Source organism: Tupaia chinensis, unplaced genomic scaffold (genome assembly GCF_000334495.1).
Source record: "Tupaia chinensis unplaced genomic scaffold, TupChi_1.0 Scaffold143791_1, whole genome shotgun sequence".
Taxonomy (NCBI): domain Eukaryota; kingdom Metazoa; phylum Chordata; class Mammalia; order Scandentia; family Tupaiidae; genus Tupaia; species Tupaia belangeri.
Genome location: NW_006203640.1, coordinates 177,155 through 185,091, shown reverse-complemented (window position 1 = coordinate 185,091; position 7,937 = coordinate 177,155).

Here is a 7,937-nt window from a genome sequence, read left to right as displayed (position 1 = left end):
CTGTCTTTTCTCTCTAGAATCTTATAAAACTTTTTAACTCTTTTGGTATTATACAGTTTTACAATAATAACTATAGATGAGAATTTCTTTCTTCTTTTCTTGAATTTTAGCTTGATAAATGTAGGGCTTCTGGAATCTGAGAGCGCATGTCTTTTGTCAGATCTGAAACATTCTTAGAATCATCCCTGAGTATTATTGCCTCTTCGCACCTATTCTCATTTGTTTCTAAAACTCCAATTAAAGGCATATTAATTCAGTCTCTTTCATATTTTTAACTCATGTTTTGTATTTTCCACCTTTGTCTCTTTTTCATAAATTCTGGAATATGCCTTTATATATATATTTTTATATATTATCTTTTTTTAATCCATTCTTTACATTCCTAATTTCAATAAATATATTGCCCTGTTCAAGTAGGGATACCTTATTAATTTTCAAATATGCATTTTACATCATGTGTTTCTGCAATGTGTTTTCAATATTCTTTTTATCTTTAATCATCTTAAAAATACTTATTGTATATTTGTTTTTTAATGTCAGTGTTTTCAATTTTGAGTTGAGTTGGTTGAGTTGAGTCTTGATGTTGGTTACATCTTCCTCATATTGAAAAGCTATTTTCTGTGGAGATTTACAAGAGACTAGTTTTAAAGTATGTCCCTTCAGAGAGTATTCAATTTGTTTTGCTGGGTGCCTACAGTACCATCAACCTGGAAACCCTATCAGTGATATCTTTAGCTTAGCGGTTTGAGAATTACATGATAGCATGATTTCAGCCCCAAAACTACAAGAAGGATAGCCTATGGCTATAAATTCTGACAGAAGATATACTCTTTATACCAACTGAGCTGGTCAAAGTACCATACAGTCTTCTTTTCGGTGTCTGTTTTGTTCTAATTCATCGTTTCATTGAACATGTAGTTCTTCACGCTTCTGGCTGTCTGCACCGTTTATAAACTTTTTAGATTTATGTCTCTAGCCTTGCATATTCCAAATACGTTCATGCTTGGAAAAACTGTTCTGTACACTGTAAAGATGTACAATAATTAAATGTAATTTTTTTCAGAGAGAGAGAGAGAGATTTTTGTTATAGAGTGTGTGTGCTTGCCAGAGAGGCAGAAAGTGAGAAATCACCCCCCAGGGAGATGGCCACGCCGTAATTCCTTCTCTCCTACTCTCTCAGGGCTTAAGTCCAATGTGAGTTTCAAGCAGCTAAGTCCAGGACTCAAGCCGCAGTCAGCCATGTGGGAGTCCAATGATGTAACCATTACGCTATCTGCTTGTCCCTACTCTATATTTTAAAGATGTAAAAAAAGTTAATACCTGGATTATTGGTCATCACGCTTTACTTAAGTTTTTATACCTCCTAAGAGGATATTGAGCGGTCCAGCCAAAGTGAACTGCAGTGTTGAAAGCTGCATTACCAACCATGGGTTCAGATTCCTGGGTCACCTTGAAAAATTGATGTGCAAATGTACATGAATCCAAGATCTTGACAAGATAGAGGGCATTGTGGCATGAAGAAACCCTGTTGAAGGTGCTTTCTCTCTCTCTGACTCTTGTGAATATGTATGTGCTCTCTTCATGAATAAAATAAGCTTTCAAAAAAGAACATTAAGTTTTAAATCTATGATATCTGAAATTTTCAACTAAAATTGTAGATGGAAAGAAAATACATAGTCTGTACGTTTCAATATTAAAATTTCAGTATAAAACTATTACTTTACTCTTTTAATGCATTCAATAGGATCTAAGTGAATTCATATCTACCATTATCTATATAAAACTGTATTGTAGTGTTACTTTTTTTTTAAGAGAAATTTTTGCTATAGAACACATGCACTCACCAGAGAAACAGAGAGGGAAAGAAAGACAGAAAGTGAGAAATCACTCCCTGGGGGGATGATCACACCACAGTCCCTTCTCTTCCATTCTCCTCTAGGGATCTTGGGCACACACGCCCATGTGCTTGGCGTGAGTTTTAAGTTGCCAGGTCTGGGACTCGAACCACAGTTGACTAAGTGGGAGTCCAGCAACATAACCATTACACCACCTTCTTGTCCCAATAGCGTTATATTTTAATATTCAAACGTCTTTTATTATTTCCCAGGCTAAGAAAAAAGTTCCACATGTAGCCCCACCTGCTGTGCAAAGTTCCACAATACTTAGTGTGAGTTAATGGTAGGTTTTGTTTGGGAAAACAAGGTCAGCAAATAAGAAAGTATGGGCTCCTATCTTCATATTATCCCTTTGAGAGGACAGAGCACTCCCCTGGATATACAGTGTGGAACTGTATTTTAGTGAATGGACACTCTCAATTTTTCTCCTTTCTTATAGGGGCAATTTGAGAACTTCCTTAACGGTGAAGAGTTACATGGATAATTTGCACACCTGTCTATCTGGAACTGAATGTCAGCATTTTGGGAAAGCACCTGGCATACCAGCTGCACGTCATCTGGAAGTCTTCAGGTTAACAGGAAATCGCAGATCCCTCTAAGGGGTAGAAAAGCCATTAGTCTCCTTGAAAATTCATTTTGGTATATCCTCTCCTTCTGAGAAAAGAGAGAAAAAAAAATTCCCAGTCAATTCATTACACGTTAGTAGGAAACCTTGATTTCTATTTAGTCAACCTTGTGTCTTCTTTCCCCTGTTTGTGTAACATTTACTGCACAGATACGTGCCCTATTATACTGCATTTTACACATGAACATTTTAGTGGCTCATATTCTCCTCAACTAAATTATATATATAAATTGAAATTGATTTTTCAATTTCTCTAAAGTTCTAAATGTTAACAAAGTTTCCTTATATTGAATTACTATACAATTATTAATAGTACACAATTGATTAAAACATGAAAAATAAAATTTTACTGGAAATGTATTTCTTGATGAGATAGATAGGTCTTTTAAAAATTAATTCATGTACTCATAGATGAGTGTAACATATTGCTAGAATAAAGCAGGGTTCAAAAGAAGTGAGCAGCAATTTATGAGTCACCAATAAATTCAAGGCTTAGAAAACAAATTATGATTGTTAAGTTCATTATTTATAGTAGAACCTTGAACAGATTTCAACTAGCTTAACATAAAACAAATAAGTATATGAAACACACATAATTAAGAAAAAAATTAATTGATTAGGGACAGTGAATAGACATACCTATAAAAAATGAATATTAAATTTTCCATGTCCAATAATGTATTACCTTATTTTAATAAAAATATTCCCCTATATGCCTAAAAAGATTTAAATCAAAAGTACAACCTTTACATATCAGAAGGAGAAATAGAAATGTTTCACCTTTTATTTGAAATTATTCACAATAAGCAGTGGAGAAAGTTCTTTGATTACAGGGACTATGCAAACATGATGATTTTGAATTGCTCTTTTTTAAAAAATATATTCATTTTGGATACTTTATTGTTTATTTTTCTTTTTTCTTCCCTTCTTCCTTTCTTTCCTTCCTTCCTACCACACCTAGAAGTTTTGTTTTATACCCTTGGAGAACGTAATACAATAAAATTCAAATAAGTTAAAATTTTTGCTTTTTTGGGACCAAGCCCATGGACTACTGATTAAATCAGCTGAATCTCACACAACTGACTGCAGCTTTGGTAGCTTGAGAAAACACGTTGTGTGTGTGTGTATGTGTGTGTGTGTGTGTGTGTGCATGAGTGATCAAAATCTAAAATGCGGGTGAAGTGCTTTCTCACCCTCCCTTTCTTTCTCCAGTGAGCATACACAAACTCTGGCAATTTTTTTATTTGGAGAGGATTTTGCTATAGGGCATGTGCACTCCCCAGAAAGACAGAGAGAGACAGAGAGACATAAAGCGAGAAATCACCCCCAGGGGGGATAGCCACACTGCAATCCCTTCTTCTCCATTCTCCTCTAGGGATCTTAGGCATGCATGCACACCCGCCCAGTGTGAGTTTAAGCCACAGGGTCTGGGACTCGAACCATGGTTGACTACATGGGAGTCCAGCAACATAACCATTATGCCAACTGCTGGTCTCTTCTGGCAACATTTTTTAAGCTACTGGATCCAGGACTTGAAGTGCAGTCAGCCAATGTGGGAGTCCAATGATGTGACTATTATGCCAACTCTCTGGCAAAGTTTTAAAAACATTTTGTTCTGTTTTATTTTTTCTTCAATTTTTCTTAAGTTTAAAGTATTTCATTGACAAAGGACAAGACATACTAAGCTACCAGAAAATACAACCCTAAGACAAATATATTATTCAATAAATCTGAAGAAATCCCACGGATTTGGTCATGCTGGCACTTTATTTCATTCAAGAACCAAAGAACCACTATTTGATATTGCAAGCTTCACATTGTCACAGGTTAATTAAAATTCCAAGTCCTGATAAGCCACTTCATCAGGTGAATAATGTCACCCCAAGCTCTACATATTTCTGTTAGAGTTTTGAGGGTTGAAAGGAAAGGGATCTATTCAGACTGAGTCTGCCACTAGCCAGTACCTTTCTACTTCTGATAAAATAATATATTCTTAGGTTGATTTATCAGGAAAGCAGACTCAACATATTAAGGATGTGTGTGTTCGCAGGAGACTAGGGCATGACATGTTCTCTTCTCTCAACCACAGGCAGTCATGGCCAGTAGCCATTCTCGAACATTGGAATGAATTACTTATAATGGCATTCTGTTAATAGAGATATGGAAATGGGTTAGAGGTTGCATTGAATAGTCAGACCAGATTAAAGTAAATGAAAGTAGTAAGTAATTTTCTATCATGACGTATGTACTTTTAGTAAGAGTAGGCAGTGGAATAAAAAAGAAACTAAAGATAAAATGCATTAGAATTAATCACAAATTAACTTTTCCAAACAAAGAAAAATGAGGAGGAAAATCTAAAGAGAAAAGATTGAACTATTAAATCTTACAGAGTTTCCACAGAAAAAGAGGTGGAAAGGAAGGAGCCAGTGAAAAGAGATAAGGGAAATCACAATTCAGTCATATATTCACTTATTAATAAATTCAAGAAATACTTTATATGTACTTACATTATATCAGGCATAACTCTAGACAGAGATTGAAAAATAACAAGACAAATGTCTTACTTACATGATGCTTTCACCATGGTTGAAGGAACAGATAATGGATAATTATAAATAAGTCAGGTGGTGATAAATGCAGTGAAGTAGGAGGAATAGTTATACAAAAAGAAAATATAAATGGCTCAAATGCTAAACGAGTTTCCTTAAACTCTATAATTTATTTTTAAACAATTTGGTTTAAAAATCTGAAAGAAATTGGAACTACTTGAAAATTAGGAAAGATCAAAGGCAATTAAGAATCATAATATTTTAATGAATTAACATAAAAAATAAGCCTCCTAACAATGGTACTGCTTCAGGCTCTAGATGTTTCTCTCCATTATATCAGCTTCTTTAGGCTATTAATCCCAACATTACGCCTAGAAAATTTGTGTTTTTCTCTTTAGCATTTTTAAGTGTCCTCAATTTTCTTTGAGCTTGGTGCCTCAAAGAATTTTGACTTGCATAGCATTTAGTGCTGTGATTCTGATTAGCTTTATTGTTATCTTCATCTCAGCTACCGTTCATTTGTCAAATCTACAAAAACATCAGAAGGTGTGATTCCTGCGCAGTTGTTGCCATGGACATATTCGTAGCCATGGACAAATCCTTTGAACACTGAATCCATGTTCTCTTCCATAAAATGGGGATAAAATATCTAACAACAGTTGTTGAAAAATATGAAATGAGAACCTATATAAGAAACTGTTTTATAAACTGTAAAATTCAATGCAGATGTAAAAGCTTATTATTATGTTTTACTATGTTACCTTGCAGTGATTTACGGGCTATTCTTAACATTAGTGCATTTTTTTTCTCTACCATATCATCAGACTCCTGTTTTCTTTTAAATTCTTCAGTATTATAGATTATAAGAGGTATGATAATATGTATTATATGTGTGTATGTACGTATATATATATATCTGTGTGTGTGTGTGTATATGTATATATAACTTACATTAATACTTCATTCTAACAACTTCTTTTTTAAAAATGTGATATCTCATGACAGAAATCTTTTAGTTCCTATTCTTTCCTATCAAACTACATCTACCTCATGGAAATCTAGGACTCTATTTACAGTCATAGGCCATTCTCTTTGCTTCTATGATTTTCAAATACTGCTCAACTGTAAGTGGCTGAGTTTGCAATCTTATTATTTGTGCCAGTTGTCAGTATCTCTTCCACATTCTTTCTACCAACAGCATATGGCTTTGCATGGTCTATTCAGCAAATACTCATAATTATCCCACTGAGCTTTGGTGACGATGAATGTGTGTGTTATTGGAGATAAATTGTGCAATCTTGAAGGAAAATAAAGATAAGTTTTTGCTTGGATATTTTCACTCATCTTGTGGTGGAGGCAGATGCTCTATTCCATGCAGAAACAGTGTATTGCTTTGGGAAGAGGGCAGCTGGGTGCAACACACTTTGCCTTGTCTCTACCCGTGTCTCACGACTGATTAGCATGCCCTCCACAGACTCTTCTGATAGACGGATGTAGTCATTTTCCATACAAGGTTATAAAATAAGAGAATCCATTCAAAGGGATTTGTAACAAAAGAAAAAACTAAACTAAGTCTGAATATAAATACTGCATGATACAGAATCTAAATATTTTAATACCCCTTGATTAAATATTAGAGGTTGCTTTATTTTATATTCCAACAGAATGAATATTTAGTTAGATCAATGCAATAGCTAAAGTTGTATTAGCAACCAATAAAAGGTTTTATTTTGTTAGTTTTGGGGGTTTATTTTTTCACTTTTTCTCTGGTGATTATTAACCTCAAAACTATAATAACAGGCAAAAGCATAAAACTCTCTTTTGAGTTTACAGTAGAAATAAATAGTTCATAGGAAACTAGAATTACTGTTGTCTAGGAAAAAAAAAATGCACAAGCCAATTACCAGTACTTTGTTTTCTGAACACAAGTAACTATGAAGTATGACCCAAATTCATTTGTCCATTAGGGCTGGAACTACACTAGGATTTTCTTTTCCGTGAGAAAATTATTCTTTTTGAGAAAAAGGATGGAACAACTTTAATATGGATTTACTAGTGCCTTTGCCATCCTGTTGAATCTTCACATTTTTCTTTTGAACCAAAAAGAAATCATAAAGTCACAAAAGGAACAACAAGCTTTTATACAAGCTTGAGGTCTGATTTCGTAGAAATGTATTCCACAAATGCTATGCATAGGGAACAAAATGTCTGTCCGCTGGATCTGCAGGTTCCTAAGAAGCTAATAAAGTAAAAGGGAAAGAAAGAAATAAGTATGCCTCCTCCTTTGAAATATATTCTTCAGATTCTCCCAAGAGTCTTCATAAAACATGGAGAATACATTCAGATACTGTGCGATGATACCTAATCTTTATAACTTGCTTTGGTTTATAAAAATAACTGCAACCACATTGTGCTTTTGAAACTTCCAGGAAGCTGGAAAACTTCTTCCTTATGCTCACATTTACCGTCTGCCCTCCTTTATCATTTCAGTTGATCCCCATTATCATATGTAGACTATTTTGAGAGGAGGTAGGGAGAAGATTCTGAATTTAATGATACTTCATGTTAAAATCCCAGTATAATTACTCTTATATTATAATCTCTAAATAAGGCAAGTAATTTTCCTTAGCAAAGCCACATATATAGTCTTTTATCTTTCTTCGATATCTCTGTTAGGTCAAATAGAAGAAATAGGGTATCCCTGAGGGTGTGTGAAGGCCATGCTGAAGAAGGAAATGATATAAGGAAGGCCCCTGTGTTCTGGGCCCTAGCTCAGGGTTCTGCTGGCAGTGTTCAGGTTGTCCATGGGACACCCAGCTGACTTCTCATGGACCATTGAGGTCGTGCTCAGTTAGAGTAAAAGTGGCT